The following is a 20,576-nucleotide window of genomic DNA, read 5'->3' on the forward strand; positions in this document are numbered from 1 at the left end:
ATTGATTGTTTCCCCAGCCGCCAGAGTAACGCCGAGTGAGAGCCTCAGATGTTGGCCATGAAGCCTGTCTCTGCTCCTGGGTGCCCTGGGGCCTTGTTAAACCTCTCTCTGCAGCTCCAGGAGTCAATGTCCAGTCTCAGAAACGGCCCCTCTCACCTCCACGCAGGGGGGCGGGCAATATTAAAATCCCTCGTGTCACCGCCGGAGTCTCGCTGTCTCTCCTTCGGGTTGGTAGTTAAAAATTCATGGTGATTTTCAAAGGAGAAAAAATGCTTAAATGGCGTTCCTCTTTGCAAACGTTCCCCTTTTTGATTCAAAATCAAACTTTTGTCTAGACAGGCAAGGGCTTTTTGCTGACATATCTTGCCAGCTCAGAAACCTTGAGGTTTTCCAAATGCAACATCCCCACCCCTTCCCGGCGGCCGGTCTCCAGCCCCACGTTTCCTTCAAACACAGCCTGTGAGCAGCTCCGAGGAGAGCTCACTGGGTGGAAAAGCCAAAGATGGGCATTGGCAGCTCCTTCCTCTGGCTCAGCCATCTTCCTTAACAAGTTCTCTGCTCTGGCAGCTGCGCTAACTTCCTGGCACAGTCTCGCTGAATTTCTGTGTTCGAGTGGCTGTAAAATTCCCCCCACCCCCAGCTGCTTCTGCTGTTTCTCCTTCTCCTCCTCTGCTTCCTTCTGGTCTTCTAATCCAAGTAATATGTATCCACTGTAGAATAATTAGAAATTGGGCAAGCATGGAAGAAAATAATCACCCCTCCCCGTGGTCTTATTCTTCTATAGTGTTTCTCGAAATATGTAGACACGTATATTCCTGTATTTGCCTATATCAGTATCTCATCATTTATCCCAAAGTGTTGTAGCTTAAGCCATGAAAATATATTGTCTCACAGGTCCTGTGGGTCAAGAGCTCGAGAGCAGCTTACTTGAGCAGTTGTGGCTCAGAATCTCTCATTAAGTCAGCATCAGATATTGGCTGGGGCTGCAGTCTCATCCGAAGGCATGACTGGGACTGGAGGATCTGTTACCAAGCTGGTGCACTCATGTGGCTGGTCAGGTGCTGCTGGCTGCGGGCAGGAGGCCTCGGTTTCTCGCCAGGTGGAACTTCTTTTCCACGGGCTTTTTGAGTGTCCTCACAGTATGGCAGCTGGCTTCTCCCAAAGTGAGTGATCCGGGAAGGAGCCAAGCAGAAGGGGCAGTGACATTGTGGACTTAGCCTGGAAGTCACACTCCATCACTTCTGCCATATTCTGCTGGTCATTCAGAGCAGCCCCGATGCACTGTGGGGGGAAACTAACAAGGGTGAGGAGGCAGGGATCACTGAAGACCATCTTGGTGGTGCGCCACCATTATATAAATGTGACATCGTGTAATATCTATATATCTTCTTTAATTTGTTTTACAAAAATAGAAATGGCACTGTAGTATGCATATTAACTTGCCAGCATGTGTGTGAGTCACATGTTTTCTCACCATCCCTTTTGGCTTCCTGATTTTCCATCCCTTGGATAACCAGTTTCCTATATTAAAGCCCCTCGGTGTCAAAATTCCCAGACTGGTCTCTGGATCTATGGCTGGATCATGACTGATACTGAGGAATGGCTCTGTGCTGGGCCTGTAGGAGTTTGGGGACCTCAGCCAAGGGTCTTCCCCATGAGGACCTACACTCTGATGGGGAGGACAGACATCCATGGTTATTGTTCCAAGAAGTGGTATTAAGGAGTCTCGGGAGCTCTCACGAGCTCTTGGGGGCCAGGAAAGGCTTTTTAGGCTGAGATCTGAAGGACAGACAGGTGTTAGTCATCGGGAAGCTCCTGGCATTCCCAGGCTAGGGGACGGGAAGGAGACGGCTCCTTTGCCGGCCACCATTAGTGGCATCAACTGGCCAGGCTGGGCTGCTTGCTCTCCTTTCTGTTTCCTGGCACTTGTGTTCGTTTTGCTTCCAGCTGTTAATCACCAGTTGCACTCAATCTGGGTGATTTGGACCCAGACACAGACATTTCTCAGCACCATTTGGCTTTGCAGCTACAGCAGCTCTGACTCCAGGAGAGGAATATCATAACTGCACTGGGTTCTTGGCTCCTTTGGACAAGTGCCTAGAGAGCTTGGGGAGACTGGCCAGAGAACGCCCACCCATCCACCTTATATTTCCTCATCCGTGTCCTGAGTACCTGCTCGAGCCCAGCACTCTGCTCGGCACTGGACTGGGAGGCAGGCACGCAACCCAGGGAAACATTCTCTTTTTTTTTTTTTGAAGAACCTATGGTGTGAGGAGGGAGGGAGCAATCAGAGAAAATAATTACAATGTATTTTGCAACACACCTAGCGAAAGAAGTGGAGGAAGGAAGTGACATGAATGAGAAATAAAAATGGATATTTTTTTTCCCATTGATTTTTAGGGGCAGTGGAAGGGAGAAGGAGGAGGGGTAGAGGGAGGGAGGGAGAGAAAGAGAGAGAGAGAGAGAGAGAGAGAGAAGGAAAGAAGGAAGGGAGGGAGGGAGGGAGGGGAGAGAGAGAGAGAGAGAGAGAGAGAGAGAGAGAAGGAAAAGCAAAGAAAGAAAGAAACATGGATGTGAGAGAGAGACATTGAGCTGCAACCAAGGTACATGACCTTGCCCGGAGTTAAACTCGAGAAACTTCAGTACGCAGGCCAATGCTCTAACCACGGAGAAAACCAGCTAGGGCAGGGGTTGTGTTTTTTATAGGAGCTTAACCTTTACACCAGTGGTTCTCAACCTGTGGGTCGCGACCCCTTTGGCGGTCGAATGACCCTTTCACAGGGGTCGCCTAAGACCATCCTGCATATCAGATATTTACATGACGATTCATAACAGTAGCAACATTACAGTTATGAAGTAGCAACAAAAATAGTTTTATGGTTGGGTCACAACATGAGGAACTGTATTTAAAGAGCCAGAAGATTGAGAACCACTGTCCTAGTTCATGGGTCAGTGCTCAACCATTGAGCCACATGGGCCGGACTGGAGTGACGGACTTTTAGAATTATAATTGATCAAAGCTATGAGAGCCTGGAATGACCAAGAAAGTGAGAGGAGAAAGCGCCTGAATTCTCGAATGCTCAGTGATAGGACATATTAAGAGGTGGACAAAGGAGGAGGAGGGATTCCCCCAAAGGAGGCTGAGGGCAGGAGGTCAGAGGACAGCCAGGAGTGGGTGGTGCCATGGATGCCAGTAGAGGAAGATCGGGAGCCCAGTGGGGAAGGTGGGCATCAGAATTGTGTTACTAGGTTAAATCTAGAAACGTAAGAATCAGGGCAAATAACAGTCACCATGGAACAAAGATCTCAAAAGGTCAGGCAGCTGCTTCCAGGCTGGGAACAGTCCTTGGTTCGGGCAAGTCCCTCCCCTTTCTGGGCCGTGCATCTTTCTCCATTACAGAATGTCATTTTCAGCTCTGCAGGACAAATGCGGCCAAATCTCTCTAAGACTTTCATCTGGCTCCCATCCCCTGTCAGCCCCACCCTGGCCCCCACAGAAAGGTGTTGTATAAATAAAAAATACTGTCATTACAATGTGCCCGACAAGTGTTTGATAAAGATCAGAGGAAACGGAGACCCTCTGTGGCCGCTGCAGTGGGGGGAGGCCCGATTCCATCCCTCTGTTTCAAGAAAAGTTTGTAAAGGAAGCCATGTGGCAGAGGCTCGCTGGGATGGTTTAAAAAATGAAGGAAATACCCCATTTCCTGATTGTAAGAAAATATGGGTGGAACGAGCCTTAAATGAGCTGGTCGTGGCTCTGACTTTGATGTCAGATGAATGACAATTATCTCCAAGGCAGGAACACAATGTAATGAACCGGCCCCACTTTTCCATGAAAAACAAAATCACTGAAGGGGCCTTGAGTTGGAAAACAAAGCCCTGGCTTGCAAGGCCTCCAAATGGAAGGCCTGGGCGGGGGCGGGGCAGTCTGCAGCTGCGGCTAATGGCAGATGAAGTCACAAGAGCTACTGGGCCCAAATCATAGGAGCAGCTCCATGGTGGACCTCCCAGCAGGGTCTGCACTGCTGCTATTGAAGTTAGCAGACAGTGACGGAAGGCCTACTGTGTGACTGGGCCTGGATCTGGGTCTGCTACTATAGAGTCAGTAAGAAATTTCACAATCTAATGAAATAGTCCAGACACTTGATCCCTTCCAATCTTCCCTCCCTCCCTCTCTCCCTCCCTCCCTCCCTCCCTCCCAACCATCCAACAATATTTATTGAGCATCTACTATGTGCTGGTCACTGTGCTGGGTAATAGGATAGGATGATGAGCATGGCAGTGTGGTTCTGCCTTAAAGGAGGCTGGGAAGATACAACATTAATTGAGTCCTGTGATAAAGTACTTAAGGGGGATGTACAGAAAATTGTGGGTGCTCACAATAGAGGAGGTGGACAGTGAGAGTTGGACAGTAATAACATAGGCAGAAGAAGTCAGGATTGATCCCCAGGGGGAGGTCAGATTTCAAAGACAGAATAGGGGTTGATGCTCAAGCTGGGTTTTGAAGGGTGAAGAGGAGCTGCCAGGTAGACAGGATGAGGGAAGGGCATTCCAGGCAGATGGAACAGCAATGCAAAGGCATGGAGGCTTGGAAGAATGCCCAGCTTGTAGCAACTACAAGTAATTTAGGACTTCTGGAGAAGAAAGTCCAAGAAACAATGGGAGAGGAGCCAGAGACAAAAAACAGGGTTAGATCATGAAGGGCTTTTTTGATCAAACTATGAAGTTTGTTTTGAAGGTAATAGGGAGCCATTGAAGCAAAAGCACTCTGGGCCTGAGGCGAGGACAAGCTGGGAGAGTGAGATTAGGGAGATGAATCCAGAAATGCATCCCAGACGGCACCAGGGGAGGGCCATGTGGCTAGAAATAGGGAGTGAGGGTCAGTGAGCCCTTGCTACAGAGCCGCTGACTTCTTGCCTTGCGATTGGTGGCGGAGGCTTGGAATAACTGTGACTCAATTCTTGCCATTACACATTAAAGACGCAGCCATGAGTCCCTGCCAGGGGGCTTACTGGAGGCTGGGGATTTGATGGGGGTCAAGAATTAAATCCGATACCCAGTTTCTCCATGGAGTCATATGGTTTTCCATGCACATGTAGGTGTGAGCCTGGGCAGTCTGCCAACAGGCACACCAAGGACTTCAAAGGTGAAAGTGAGCTGTCAGTGGGTTTCACAAACTAGACCATCAACAGGAAGCGAGAGCAAAGCGTAGGAGCGTAAGTGTTGATGACAAATAGTTCCAACCGTTGTCTTTTAACACTTGTCATGCTTCGGGGAACCCTCTTCCTCTCTCTGAGCCTCAGTCTCCCTCATCTGTATAATGGGCATTAGGGTGGCACAAAGCAAATGCTCACTCAGGATGTCCTGCTATTAGGTATGTGCAGCCTTGAAAAAGGAGTTGGCATTTTGGCTTGTCTTTGAATTTCTTTTTATTGCACTCCTCAGTTTTCTTACGTCCCATTTCTCTTTCCGCTATCCAGTCTCACTCTCGGAGAAGTTGTCTGCAATGCCAGGGACATTCCTCTGTTAACGGCAATAGGGTCAAGTTCAGTTGGAGCCTTTTCAATCTGTATAAGCCAAGGTGGGGCGGGGGGAAGAGAGAGAGAGAGAGAGAACTAAAAAATTTATTTTAAGTCATTGGCTCACATGTGATCCGTAGAACAGGCCCAGAAATTTCAGGGGGTCAGCCAGATCACTCTGTGTGGTCTTCGGCCTTCTTCCTCTGAACCTTGCTGAACACATACAGGGAGATGTAGCAGGTGGACCCAAGCCCCGGCCCAGCAGAAGAAGCCTGTCCCAGGTGGCAGCTGTAGAGTGACATCTGTGGTTTATTCACACCCTGATAACACCCTGACTTTCCCCTGGGTCCCCATCCTGCCCCCACTTTCTGTCTTTGATGTTCAAGGGGAGTGGGCCTACTTCCAGTTCCACATTTGCCCAATCAGCATATTCCATCCCCTGGGCCCTAGTGATAGGTTCAGGGATGGTCATGTGACTCGCAGTAGTCCAATGGGAGCCAGCAGCCCTTGGACTCTGGCTGGAGTATTGGGGGCAAAGAGCTCTCTTTTTCTTGGAATTGCTGCCCTGGTGAAGCATGTGCTGGGAGCTGCCGGTGGGCATCTTGCCACCATGAGACATGGCCTGCCTAAGAATGAGGCCACTACGCAGGGCTGAGAGATGGAGAGGGGCTGGTGTACGCCAGTCTTAGTTGGTTTCTCTGTCCGGGCGAGGGAGTATCTGCTCCAACACCCCAGCAGCACCTTCATGAGGCAAGAACAAGGGAGTGACGATGCTGGGACCAGCCAGTGACAGGGGCCACTAGGTTTCCTGCCACTGCCACCTGCCAAGGACCCTGGTAGAATGACCTGACTCACCAGATACCGCTGGACATTGGAAGGTGCTTTTCCCATGTCAGCGCCCACTGCGTCTACCAGACCCCAGTTGTCCCTTCTGTGAAATGGGCGCACCTGTGCAGTGTAGCCTAGAGGCAGGCAGTGTGGCAATTTCCATTATTACTTATCTGTGTCAGCCCTGACCTTCATGGACATGTCAGTCAGTTCTTAGCAAGATAATAGCGCTCAATATGCATTAATCTTTGGGCTTACCAGCGGCATCACCTCCTGAAGTCTCAGGGCACTGACCCTATAGGAAGACACTGCGGCTGTCCCCATTTTGCACATGGGGACGCTCGCCTGGGAAGGAAGGGCCTGGCCAAGGTCACATGACGATGAGCCAGGCTGGACTAGACTCTTAAAGAGCACAGTATCGCGGTTTCCAAATGGTCTTCTTTTTATTTGGTGCTTACCTGATTGCTGAGCTGGTTGCTTCCTCCCATTTAACAGATACAGAAACTGAGTTTCAGCAAGGAGGGAACTTACCCAAGGCTGTGCAGGAGGAGGAGGAGGAGGAGGGGAAGGAGGAGGAGCGGGAGGAGGAGGACCAGTATGACTGACATCCTATAGCAGTGATGGCGAACCTATGACACGCGAACTCATTTTTTTGGTTGATTTTTCTTTGTTAAATGGCATTTAAATAGATAAAATAAATATCAAAAATATAAGTCTTTGTTTTACTATGGTTGCAAATATCAAAAAATTTCTATATGTGACACGGCACCAGAGTTAAGTTAGGGTTTTTCAAAATGCTGACATGCCGAGCTCAAAAGGTTCACCATCACTGGCCTATAAGGGAGCCCTTGACTAGGTTGGTTATCTCCATTCTACAGCTGGAGAGACTGAGGTTTACAGAATGAAGTCACTTAACCCAAGTGACATAGCTAATTATGACAGAATAAGATTTGAATCTACAGCTCATTCCTTTAAGCACTGTCCTGAGCCATCTTTCCAGAAATGGGCTCCTCACCCAGCCTGGACCACACACCATCTGTTCCGTTATTTTGGAAGAAACTCTTAAGGCGCAAGGGCAGAGGGAGAATGTGTCCAGAGTCCCAGGTTCATTGTTCCCCACTTGGCAGCCTCTGCCAGGTTAGGTAAATAGAAGTGATTCTGTCATTGTTTGTCTCTGGTCCTAATGACTTTAGTCTCTTTGTGTCTTGGGAGCCAGACCTCACCCCTGGGAAGCAGCCTGGGGTCTGAGAGGCACCAGCTGCCTCCCTGAACAATGGCCTTTGTTCTTCACACTTTCCCTATCAAAGCCTCCCAGCAGGGATGGCCTTCAGAGGCGATGGGCGCTGAGATAATTCCTGTGCCAAGCTTGGGGGAGGAGGGCAGGAAAGGAGGGGTCAGGTGTAACTTTGACCCAGTTAAGTAACCGGAGTCCTCTGTCCTCCTGCGCTTTGGTAAGAAGAACTCTATGAATAGCCTGGGTCATTAGCTCATCATGTCTGTGGGAATTGTTCTCCCCTTATCTTCGGGGGAGTAGAAAGTCTGGAAATGATATTGGTGGACAGAGGAGATCAATAACAACAATAATAGTAATAGTGATGACGCCGATGCTGATGATGCTAAGTTATTTATCATGCACTTGCTACTGCTCTCGGCACGTTGTCTTTATATATACGATACCATTTAATTCTAGCAACAGCCCTGGAAAGTAAACGGATTACTATTACGCATATTTTTGAGATGAGGAAAATGAGGCTCTGGGGGAGTAACAGCTCACCAAAGGGCCAGGAGCTGGGCCCTGAACACATGTCTGTGTTGGTCCAGGGCTCACCCTCTTAACCTCTAGGTTCAGGTGGGTCTTTGTCAAAATGGACAGAACGGGGGCGCTGGGAGTAGGCACACCTCGCTCCTGCTCTTAGCCAAGCGTGTGACCTTAGATGGTAGCCTTGAATCTCCCTGCCTCTTTCTCCTCATTCATAAAGCGGGTGTCCTAATGCTTGCACACCAGGGTCCCTGCAGGAAATAGCATCTGCCCTGCATGTTTCAAAGTATGAGAGTTTAATCAAGGGTGACATATAGAGGGTGAGCAGGGTTAAGTCAGCAAACGAGGGTTTCTCAGGCACCCAGAGTCTAGCATCAGTGGGGTGCTGGCACCCTTTGGGTTTCTGGAGCCCCAAGGTTAGGGCTGGGTCCTGGTGGACAGGACACCTGCAGGACCTATACCTGGGGCGGGGGGGGGGGGGGCATATCCCTGCCAGTGACGCGGTCCTGTGTTAGGAGGAATCGGAAGCAATGCCCAGCCTCTCTCTCCTTTTACCCTTAGATCTCCTGCCAGTGCTTCCCTTTGGATGATCCCAACCAGAAGCCAGAGCACAAGGGATCCTGGGAGATGGAGTCCATAGGGGCAGGGGTCTGCTTTTGGGACAGAGCAGGACAGAGAAGGGTGGGGAGTGGGAGGAAGGGGCAAATGGAGAGTAACCAGGTCCCGCCTTGCAGGTTCCCCGTGAAAGGGGAACACTGTGACTTAATGTAGCCCCTGGTTCGTAGCAGGCATATGACGAATCTGGTCAGTTTTGTGACAGGAGGAGGCATGGGGGCATTTGTCGGTGCCCAGAGGCGTCCTCTTTTTGCAAGCAGATATAGATTTCTGGAAAAGGAGATGGATTCTGGATGCAAACCCCGCTCTCCTACCTACCTAGTACCTCAGTATCCTCACCTTTAATATGAGTAGCACTTGCATTGAATGAGTTAAACATGGGAAGCTCTTAGGAGAGTGCCCAGCCCCTGGTCAGGCCTCAGTAAATGCTGGCTCTTGTTATATTTCTAGATGCTTGCTTTCCAGAAGGGCTGTCAGACAAATCAACTAAGAACAGAGTGACATGTTTTCTCTGTCTAAGTAGATATTGATTGGGTAGCAGAGACAGAAAGCCTGTTTGGATCAAGTGGGTCAAGGAGGGCCTCTTTGAGGAGGTGAGATTTGAGTTGAGACCTGGAGAATGAGTGAGAAGCCTCCAGGCCTGGAGGAGAGTGGTCCAGACAGCAGGGATAGCAGGTGAAAAGGCCCTGGGGCAGAAACAATTATGGATGTTCAAGAAACAGCAAGAAGATCTTTGAACCAGGGGATAAAATTAGAAATGGGTGTCAGAGAGGTGGTTCCGAAGCCAGGGTCAGGAATTTGGATGTTTTTCACAGTGAGATGAGAAGCACCCAAAAGGGTGTCACGCTGAGAGGACATGGCCCTATGTGTTAGTCTGGGTCTCCCAAGAAGCAGATAGCAAGGCGGGAGTGAATGTACAAGTTTTAATTGGGAGGGCGGGGTGCCTGACTGAGGGAAGATGGACAGGGGGCCGGAACAGGCTGGAAGGAGTTGCTGGATTGCATTGTGGGTCGGTACCCAGAGAAGGAGGCAGGGAGGGAAGGTGGGACAGCAGCTCCTCTGGCTGCCATGCAGCCTAAGGGGATCCGGCAAAGCTCGGCGAGGCCCCGAGTTGTCAGAGGAAATAATTCTGTGTCTCCCAGGAACAGCCATCCTCGGTGTCCCTGCCATTTTCAGAACCTGCCTGCAAACCTGGGCCCCAGGAGCCATGACCTGCAGGCAAGCTGACCTCCCAGCAAACGCAGGGCCTGCAGAGCCCTGCAGCGGGGCCCTTGTGCCCCTGCAGTTAGTGTGAGAGGTGCCATCTCACCTGGCCCCGCCCAGCCTGCTGTTTGGACTTGCACTTGGGCTCTGCCAAGAAGACCTGCTGGGGAGGCGGTGACAGTCCTGCTGATGATGACCTAAAGCTAGAGCTGCAAAGGCCCGCACAGGGGACCCCAGAAGGGACTCGGTGGGAGGCCGGGGAGAGGTGCGCGCCTCCCAGTGAGTCAGGCCCTGCCTGGCTCCGCCCTGCGCGCCGGCCTCCGACACCCCCCAAATCCCCTGTCTCCCCAGAGGAAGTGAGGCCTGTAGCCGAGCTTCCTGCTATTATGCCATTTTTACAGCCTGGACTTGATTTAGGTGTTACGCTCTTGCTAAGAATATGCCCTGACACTTGAAAGGAACCTTTATGATTGTCCGAATTTGTGAAGAATTGGTTGTTGCCTTTTTTTCCCTTTCCTCTCTCCCCTTTCTTCCCTGCAGGGTCAGGCTGGAGCCGCTCATTGTTGTTAAATTTAGATCTGGAGCTATATTGGGCCGGGCTGGTGTCCCCGGCTTTCACTTCTTTAGACAGGAAGGAAGGCCCCAGCTGGGGGTTGCGAAGCGCCAAGAAGCTGCTCGAAGGCCTCGGGGAAATGTGTGTTCAGTGGAATGTGTGCATAGGAAGGACCAGATTCTGAGAGCGCCTCTGCTTAGTTGAATTGAAAGATTTACCCCCCTCCCCATCTTTTGGATATCCCAGCGAGTCAGATCTGCCACTCTGGTGGGTTAGAGCATCGGGGGAAGGAGTCTTGCTCCAAGGGTTCAAATCCCACCTCTGCCACTTTCTGGCTGTGTGGTTTGGGACAGGGGACATCTGCTCAGTGACCTCATGGCCTCAGCTTTCCCGTCTGCAAAATGGGCGTAACGATGGTACCTGACTGCTAAGGATGGCTGGTGGGGAGTGAAATGACAGCACGTGACAGTGGCTCAGCACCGTGCGGGGTGCCTGCCCCCCTCAAAGGTGTTGGCTGTTCTATTACCTTGGGGTTTCCTGGCTGGAGGCTCTTAAACAGAAGCTGCCAGGGCAGGTCTTAGAGATAAAAAGGACCCATGGTAGAGCCGTGAGTGGTCAATTTAATAATTCTTACTAATTAATTCAGAGTTAACCAGTAGGAGTTAATTAAGAAACATCAAAGGGTATTAAATGATGTAGCTAATGTTGCCTGAGCACTTTCTGTGTGTCTGGTGCTGAGCTGACGCCTTTCTGTGTGAGCGACTGTGGCTCAGTGGGTGAGAACACAGGCTCTGGACCAGCTCGCCTGGTTGACAGGCCCAATTAGCAACTGTGTGGTCTTGGGTAAGTTACTTTACCTCTCTGAGCCTTGGTTTCCTCATCTTTATGCAAGGTGCCAAATACTTAGAAAGTGCTATTTTTTTTAAAGTTATTTTATTTAAACACCTCCATTTCCTGAGAGCTACCATTATCCCCATTTTATAGGTGATCTAACTGAGGCTCAGAGAGATCAAGCAAGTTGCACAAGGTCACAGTGTTAGTCACCCATCGCCGCCTCACAAGATACCCCAAAAGTCAGCAGCTTGAAAAAGAAAACCTTTATTATTATCGTGTCATTTCTGTGGGTCGGGAATTTAGGAGCAGCTGAGCTGGGTGGTGGCAGCTGAGGGTCTCTCTCGAGACTGCAGTGCAGATGTGGGCAGGGGCTGCAGAATCCGTTCTCCAGAGGCTCAGCTCACTGGCTGTTCCCCGAAGACCAGCGAGGGGCTGTGCTCCGCTGAAGGCACTGGGAAGGGCCTGAGCCAGGCCTCTCTCTTAGCTTCTGGTAGTTTCGTGTCTTGTGGCCGCAAACCCCAGCATTCCAGCTGTTGCCTGCGTGCATGTCTGGGTCTAAATTTCCCCTTTAATAAGGATGCCGGTCATCTTGCATTAGAGACCACTACTCTGATATGCCCTCATCTTGCTAATTACATGTGTGACCACCTTATTTCCAAATCAGGTTACATTTTGAGGTACTGGGACTTAGGACTCATGATATAAAATTGGGGGGAGGGAGATAGAATTCAATCCAGAATCAGAGAAAATAGGCACATTGTTACGAAGTGTTCTGCCCAAAGTGAACAAAGGTAGTAAGTAGTGGAGCTGGGATGTGAACCCTGGGCAGTCTGACGCCATAGCCCACAATCTGAACCACGGCACTGAAGGCAGCAGTGAACTGGAGAACTCAGCCCCTGGTCTGCTGGCTTCCTGTTGGCCTGCAGGGGGAAGGGGTCAGGAGCCTGGAAGAGGAAACTCTCACAGAGGCAGGTGACTAACATCCAAGGGGTTGGGTACTTCAACACACAAAGGAAAGGAGAAGGGGCTTCCCCAGAGGACACAGCAATAGGAGGGCAGGAGGTGATGGAGATTGGCAGGTGGCGCGTCCCCTCCCCCCACTTCATGACCCTCTCCCCCTTCCCTGCCTGCTCCCCCACCTGGACAGACAGCAGGAGCCAGCTGTCCTCCACAGGGGAGCAGCGCTGCAGGAGACTGCTGAGAAGGGCAGAAAAACAGTTCCTTCGAGGACTTGACAGGTTCCTCCTGCACGGGAAGCCCTCCCCGCTCCCTCTGAAGGGTGGGGGCGAGGCCCGAGCAGAGATATAAATATCTCTCACCCTTTTTCATAATTCAGGAGCCTGTCAGTCACGGAAGAGGACCAGGGCAAGACGGCCTCGTGATGGATGGGGGAGATGTGGAGGGGAAACCGAAAAGCTAGGGAGAGGGCGCCCCGCAGTACTGCCTCCCTGGCCACCCAGCCAAGTGACAGTGACGATGTCACAAGCAGCTCAGGACATGTGGCTGGCACTGCTACTCAGCAATGTCCGGGCAGCATGAAGAGGCTAAGGGTCTAACACAGGCACTGTCGTTTTGGTTGGAGCATCATATTCATCTAGATTTTAGTGAGCATTTACTGTAATCAAGATACCGCGCCCGAATGATCACATGTAACCTTCACAGACCCAGAAGGAGGTATTGTGATCTCCCTTTCACAGATGAGGAACCTGAAGCTCAGCACCCGGCGGCAGAGTCAGGATCCGAACCCAGGCTGCCTGGCCTCAAAGCCCTGCCATGTGCCACTATGGAAGTCCACTTACCAAAGGCAGAAATCATCCCGTTCGCCTCACTCATCTCTTGGCCCTTCTCTGAGCGGCTTTTCTGTAAAGAGGAGCCCGCCATCACCTCCTGGGAAAGACAGGATTTGCATTTCAGAAATCTTCTCTGCCCAGAGCCACCATCCAGCCCCCTGGCTCCATCTCCTTCCGGCCTCACGGCAGCCATGGCAGCCTGTTGACGGGGCTCTCAGGGCTCACTCCTGCCTGCTGTGTGTCCATGCTTACAGAGCAACCAGAGAAACCAGCTCAGGGCAGTGCCTCAAATCATTACGAGGCCCAGCAATTCCACCGCTAGGTATATATACCCCACAGAATTGAGCGCAGGGTGCTGAGCAGGTTATTTGCACACCTGTGTTCATAACAGCATTATTTCCAATAGCCCAAAGGCGGAAACAAACCAGGTGCCCCCCCCCCCCGCCCCAGATGAAGGGATGAACAAAATGTGGTCCATCCATGCACTGGAATATTAGCCAGCCTCACGAGGAATGAAATTCAGACGAGATACGTGCTACCACATGGGTGCAGCTTGAGGACATGATGCTAAGTGAAATAAGCCAGTGACAAAAAGTCAAATCGTGAGAGTCCACCGATGTGAGGTATCTAGAGTAGCCAGACTCGGGGGTGGAAAGGAGATGGGGGTGCCAGGGGCTGCGGGTCATTTTTTACTGGATATAGTTTCAGCTTTGCAAAACAACATTTCTCGAGATGGACGGTGATGATGGTTGCACAACAACCCGAATGAACCTAAATGCCACTGACTTGTACACTTAAAAACTGCCAAAGTGGTAAATTTTATGTTACGTGTATTTTACCACAATTACAGATGATTTTTAAAAACCCTGTAGATCTCTGTCAATTGGCTGCTCCAGATTCATCAGTGCCGCCCATTGCTTTAGGATTAAAATACAAATCTTTACTTTGGCCTTCAAGATCCAGGCGGCCTCTGCCCACCCCTCTCAGCTCGTCGCCTAGAGAAAGGGAGCGAGATTTTCTAATGTCTCAGTGACGGAAACAAAAGGTGGTTGCGAGAATCATAGAGGACAGGCGCCAAGGTGGCCCTGACCCCACCTCTCACTGTGGACACCCTTGTCTAATCCTGTCCTCCTAAGTGCAGGCGGAACCCTTGTCACTTCAGACCTGAGCCTCCCTGCTTCAGAGGGCACGGCCTGAGCAGGCAGAGAAACAAACCAACCCAGTGACCCCCACTCAGCCCAAGGCCACCTGCCCTCCTTCAGAAGATCCAGAAGTCAGATGCCTCCTGATGGGAAGCTTTGTGCCACCTTGACCCCCAGGCTCCCCCGTTCTCTTGTCCCAGGGTGTGGCCCTGCTGGTCAAGGGGAATGAGCCGGAGCCGGAGATCCTGGGCATTACGAAGCCGATGCTGAGATGAGTGGCCGAGATGTCTAAGGCCAGCGATGCTTATCTTCCAGCAGAGGCCAGGGAGGAAAAGGCATCCTTATCGCTGCCCTTCTCAGCCCGCCCTGGCTCCTTGGGGGGCTGCCCACCTGCCCAGAGGCTTCCTCTCAACATTCCTCTGGGCTTGGGTTCCCATTGGGCAGGAAGCAGTGGCTGCCCCACCCCCAGGACATGCCAGCTGGCACTGTCATTTAGCCTGATCCCCAGAGTTCCCCAGGGACAGGAAAGGGGAAGGCAGAGGGGTCCTGTCACTTGTAGACGGGGAGGCTGAGAACTGACTCAGGAATATCCTGTTGGCTTTCTCTCCGCCTCCTCCTGAGAGAGTTTCTGTAAAAGAGCGAAACAAACAAAAACTACCAAAAACAAAATCTCCCTTCCACCCCTACATGTCTCACACGGAACCCCTTTGTATTAGGCAGCAGGATTCATGGAGGAGAGGGACTGGCTTGCAGTCCTCATTCTGCACCTTCACCTCTCGGAGCCTCAGTTTACCTAGTTGTACAATTAGCACAGAAAGCCTGCCCTGGCTGGTTATGAAGATGTAGATCATCATCTGTCCTCTTGTTGGCCATTGATAGATGTTCCCAGTGAGACCTCAGGATGAGGTCTTTATCTCATGCAGTAGAGTAGAATGGGGCAAACCCCCGCCCTGCCTAATGGGCAAGTGACATCACCTTTCTGAGCCTCAGTTTCCTTATCTGCAAAATGGGACTATGAATTGTACATTCTCCCTGTGGCTGTTGTGCATCGTCAAAGACAGGGGAGTATACCTTTCGCACAATTCCTGGTGAGTGTGAAATGCTCACAAACTTTGGCCACGTTTCTGATCATTGCCACATACAGTGAACCCTGCAGAGGGGGCGAGAGGTTTCTGCCAAACTGGTTTGGCCCTCGTGACTGCTCTGCTGTGCTTCTCAGGCTCTTAGGTTACCTAGAAACATAACCCCTGGTGCTTCTCTTAGATTCCCCCAGATAAAAATCTGGGTAATTACTACCTTTGTCCCTTTAATGAGCTATTTCGGTGGCTGTTGTTTAAATAATAGAGCAATTATCTGTTAGAAATATTGGCCTCTGGGTTTCCATATCCCCACTTTTCCAGGGTGGCAGATAGGGGCATGTCCCTGCACCCTTCCTCCCTCATTCTCCAGGGATGAGAAGCAGGGAAGGTCAGGAGTCACCGAGGGGTCCTCCTGGGGGAAGATGCGGGCAGGGTGGAGCAAGCTGCCCTCGGAACTTAACCTGCAAGCCCGCCCCTGGGGCCCTGGCTTCCTCCTGATGGTCCTTCAACTGACCTTGTGACGTGCTGGGCTTCCCACGCCAATGATTAAATGATGTGCTCACTTAACTTGTGACTTTTTACTGTGGAAAGACCATTGCCCACCACTTTTGCTACGTTCTGGCTCTGTGACTTGGGCAAATGAATGAACCTCTCTGGGCCTCTGTTGTTTTCTCATCTGTTCGGTGGGGCCAGTAATCACTTGGAGATTCTGTTCTGCCCAGAGCTTTCCCCACACTTTCCTCCATTGTGTCCTTAACCTGCTCCATAAACTTCAGTGGCTTCTTGCTCCCTTGGGAGTAAGGTCTAAGTATTCCGCCCCAGAACTCAAAGCTTCCCATCCAACGCTGAGACCTACTTTTCTCTGTCCTACAAGTGCCAGGACTGTCGGGATGCATCGCCCCCTAGGTAGACCCAAATTCAACACATAGAAAATACCCAGTTTCCTTTGTCCCCGAGTCCTGTGTCTTCTTAGCCACTTCTGCTCAGCTATGAGAAGAAATCCAAGAAAGATGGGAAAAGACAGGAGGGCTCAAAGGGAGCAGTTTCCTTCTGCGACGTGCTTTCAGATCACCACTAGGACACAAGCGCGTTTCGGTGCAGAGAGTACGGACAGGCGAGTGGGACGTCCTGGCTCCCACCATTGGCGCCGGGATGGACGAGCGGGACCTGGAGTCAGTGCCGCCTCTTCGTCCCCTAGACCTGCCCCTCTCCCCTGGGCGGCCACCTGGGCGGCCAGAGGACTTGGCCGAGCCTCAGTGTTGTCATCAGCAAAGTGGGAACGTCCGGTCGTAGTTCCCGCCCCACGGCTTCTGGGAGGAGGCATGAGGGAGCCTGAGTGTGGGCCATAGCACAGGGTAAGTTCCTCTAAACAGGGAACTCTTTTTACGTTTGTATTTATTATAATCTGTTTAGGAAGGCTTGCTGCTGGGACTGTTTTTAACTCCGATCCCATTCTGGGGGTTTTGAAACCTTCCAGATGGGCTGAAAATTGACTGTGATGGACGATGGCGCCGCATTGGGAAGAAATAATTCATTCTCTACCAGCCGCTCAGATGACGTAAAACCTCGAGGGCTCATGTCTAGCCTCCCACCCCCTCCTCCTCCCCTCAGTGAACGTCGCTTATTCTCTTAGCCGGTGTTCATTATTCCCTTCCTGCATATCTGCAGAAGCAGGTCTGGCTTTATCAAAGGGCAGGGAGAGTTTGATGTTTGGGCTGGGGCATGCATACAAGAGTCTCTTAGCAGACAGACTGGCTTTCGTGGGGGCTCGTGGATGGCAAAGAGCAGCCCTTTTACCAGATTCTAAGTTGAAAGGACTCTGTGTAGGTTTGGTGCGGAACCCAAAAAATCTATCATTTGCTTGGCCTATCTTTGGGTTTCCAATGGCTCTTGCCTGAATTTTGCTCAGAATCAAATTCAGGTGTTTCGCTAGAACTCTGTAAGGCAGGGGTCCTCAAACTACGGCCCGCGGGCCACATGCAAATACAAATATTGTATTTGTTCCCATTTTGTTTTTTTACTTCAAAATAAGATATATGCAGTGTGCATAGGAATTTGTTCATAGTTTTTTTTTTAAACTATAGTCCGGCCCTCCAACGGTCTGAGGGACAGTGAACTGGCCCCCTGTTTAAAAAGTTTGAGGACCCCTGCTGTAAGGCATGGGATGTGCTCTAGAAGGGTGTAAAGGGAACACAGGTTCCCCAGGACTCTAGACAAGCCGTGGGCAAACTACGGCCCGATCCGGCCCGTTTGAAATGAATAAAACTAAAAAAAAAAAAGACTGTACCCTTTTATGTAATGATCTTTACTTTGAATTTATATTAGTTCACACAAACACTCCCTCCATGATTTGTTCTGGCCCTCCGGTCCAGTTTAAGAACCCATTGTGGCCCTCGAGTCAAAAAGTTTGCCCACCCCTGCTCTAGACCCTCAGCCGTGCAGGTTACCCAACAGGAGATGGTGGTACCCAACCAACCGCCCAAAGAACATGGCGTTTAACAAGCACGGGGCGTTAGCGGTTACCTGGCGGTGGCCAGTGGGAGTCTGCAGTACCTGGCGAGAAAGAATGGGCCGGGCATAGCAGCCAAGTAAGCGGTTTGCTTTTTAAATTGAGGTGAAATTTACATACCATAAAATTAACGACTTCAAAGTGTGCAATTCTGAGACACTTAGGACATTCACCGCGTTGTGCAACCACCACCTCTGTCTAGTTACAAGACACGTCCTCCCTCCAAAAGAAATCCCTGTACCCGTTAAGGAGTCACTCCCACTTCCTCCCCTCGGCCCCCGGCAGCCACCAGTCTGCTGTCTGTCTCTCAGGATTGATCTATTGTAGACTTTTCATGTAAGTGGAGTCATACTATTTGCGACTTTTTGTATCTGGCTGGATGTCTTAGCATAATGTTTGCCAGGATCATGCATATATCACGACTTCATTCCTTTTTATGGATGAACTAGAGGCCCGATACACGAAATTCATGTAAGGGGCTTGGCCCTCTCAGCCCCTCCGCAGCCCTGGCTTCATCCAGAAGGTCAACCTGACGGTCGTTCTGCTGTTTGTTCTAATTAGCACATTAGCTCTTTACTATATAGATTATATAGAATACTATTCCATCATATAGAAATGCTACTTTTTGCTTATCCATGCATCTATTAATAGACACGTGAGTTATTTTCATGAGTTGGCTGTTGGGAATAATACTTACGTGAACACTTGTATACAAGCATTTGTTTGAGTATCTGTTTTCAGTTTTGGGCGGGGGGATGTCCATCAGGTAGAACCGCTGGCTCACATGATAATTGTATGTTTAACTTTGTCAGTATTCAGTGGACTTATTTTTGTGCATGGGTGAGACACTCCTCAGGAAAACATGGAGCAGGGACAGCGCAGTATCCCGGCAGCTCTGCTCCTGGGTGAGCAAGTGGGAAGGGGACCCCCAAAAGCTGGGCTTATTATTGCTAATGTAACCTTCTTCGATGCCACAGGCACTAAGGAAACTTTTTCACTAGCCCTGCAGAACTTTCCCTTTTGTACGAAGCACTTTCTTGACCCCATTCTCCTACTGTTTTCCTGGCGGCTGATCGTGGGTAGGCAGCCGGGAAGTCTGTGCTAAGTCTCCTGGGAGTCTGCAAGTCTGGTGGAATGTCCTAAACAAGATCTGTCCGTTGCTCTTCGAAGCAGGAGTTTGAGCAGATCATGGGTGCGGAGAGTCAGGGGGAGCCTGGCGCTTTCCGGATCTGTGCTGGCTGGAGAAGTTGTCAGTTCCTGGCTCCTGACTGGGTGGGGAAGCCACCTGCCAGGAACATCAAAGTCACCACCTCGAATTGTTGAGCCATGAGCTAATTTCCCAACCTGGGAGGGTTTTCTCGGGCCAGGCATAGGCACCCTGACATGTTAGCTAAGATTAGAAGAAGAACCCAAACTAAGTTCTTCATGGGTGAGGATCCTAGGAAGATAAATATCTAGTAGATTTTCCATCTTCCCCAATGCTTTTCCCTCGATTCCCTCACTAGACCCTGAGCTCCTTAAAGGTACAGCCCATGTTTTTACTGTTTCTATGGCCAGTGGTAAGCACACAGTAGGTGCTTAAGACATACAAAATGTATAAATGAATGCATGAATTCATGCCTTTTTCCGATCTCTTTGAAGGCCTGGAGTAAGCCAGAGAATGTTGTCCTATAGAGAACATCCCTATCTTTCAGGAAGAGGTTCTAGGTAGCTCTGTGGTCTCAGCTCCTACTATTGATTGTGCCAGTACTCGAAGCACTTAGGGCCTTCCCACCTGCTGTTCCCACTACCTAGATGCCCTTCCCGCAGACATGGCGCATGCTTTCATTTCCTTCATGTCTCTGCTCAGATACCAAGTCAAGAGGCTTTCCCTGGCCACCAATATAAAATAATACCGCCTAACCTTCTAAATTGTTCAAGCCAGTTAATATCTGACACATCTACAAGAATATGCATAGCATCTATGTCAATCAAGAAAGCCCAGGAATAGACACCAGTGAGCCCACCACTCAACTTGAGACAAAACACAGCTATTTCTGTTGGACTCCTTTGCTCTCTGCCCTGATTCCATCCCCTTCCTGGCCCCTACTCCCCTCCAACATAACCACTATCTTGGATTTTGACTCTGCCCAGATTTATGTGTCATGTAGCATTTACCACCATCTGACATAGTATATCTCTATCGGTTTGTGCATTTGCTATCTTTCTTCACCAAAATCGAAGCTCCAAAAGGCCAAGGACATTGTATGTTTGATTCTTTACCGTATCCACAGTTCATGGCATGTCGTAAGCCCTGAATAAATATTTCCTGAACAAATGAATGAATGAATCAATGTTGGTTATGGAAATGCTCCCTTATCCATGATAGTCATTTCAGGGGTAGGGGGTGAAGAGGAACTATAACTTGCTTTTTCTTTAATCCCTAACTCCTTGAAGACAGGCATCATATCTGATGGGAAGGCCCCTTCGTTTCTGTGTGATGTTGCCAAGCCCATTTGCACTCTTTCCTCTGTAAAATGAGAGAAAAGAAGACATGTACTGAATGAGGGTCACGTAGTCAGTGCTTAATAAACAGTACCTTGTTTTTATGTGTGCGTTCTTCTCTAGAATTTTATGCTTGCAGAAGATACTATGAGGAAGAGTGTCCTTGGAAGCAGCCTCGAGACCTTCCTTGAGTAAAGCCAAAAAAATGAGCTAACAGTTTGTATCAGTTTCTCTTTGCTGCTATAACAAATACCATCAATT

Source organism: Myotis nattereri, assembly GCF_964212035.1.
Source record: "Myotis nattereri genome assembly, chromosome: 19".
NCBI classification, from domain to species: domain Eukaryota; kingdom Metazoa; phylum Chordata; class Mammalia; order Chiroptera; family Vespertilionidae; genus Myotis; species Myotis nattereri.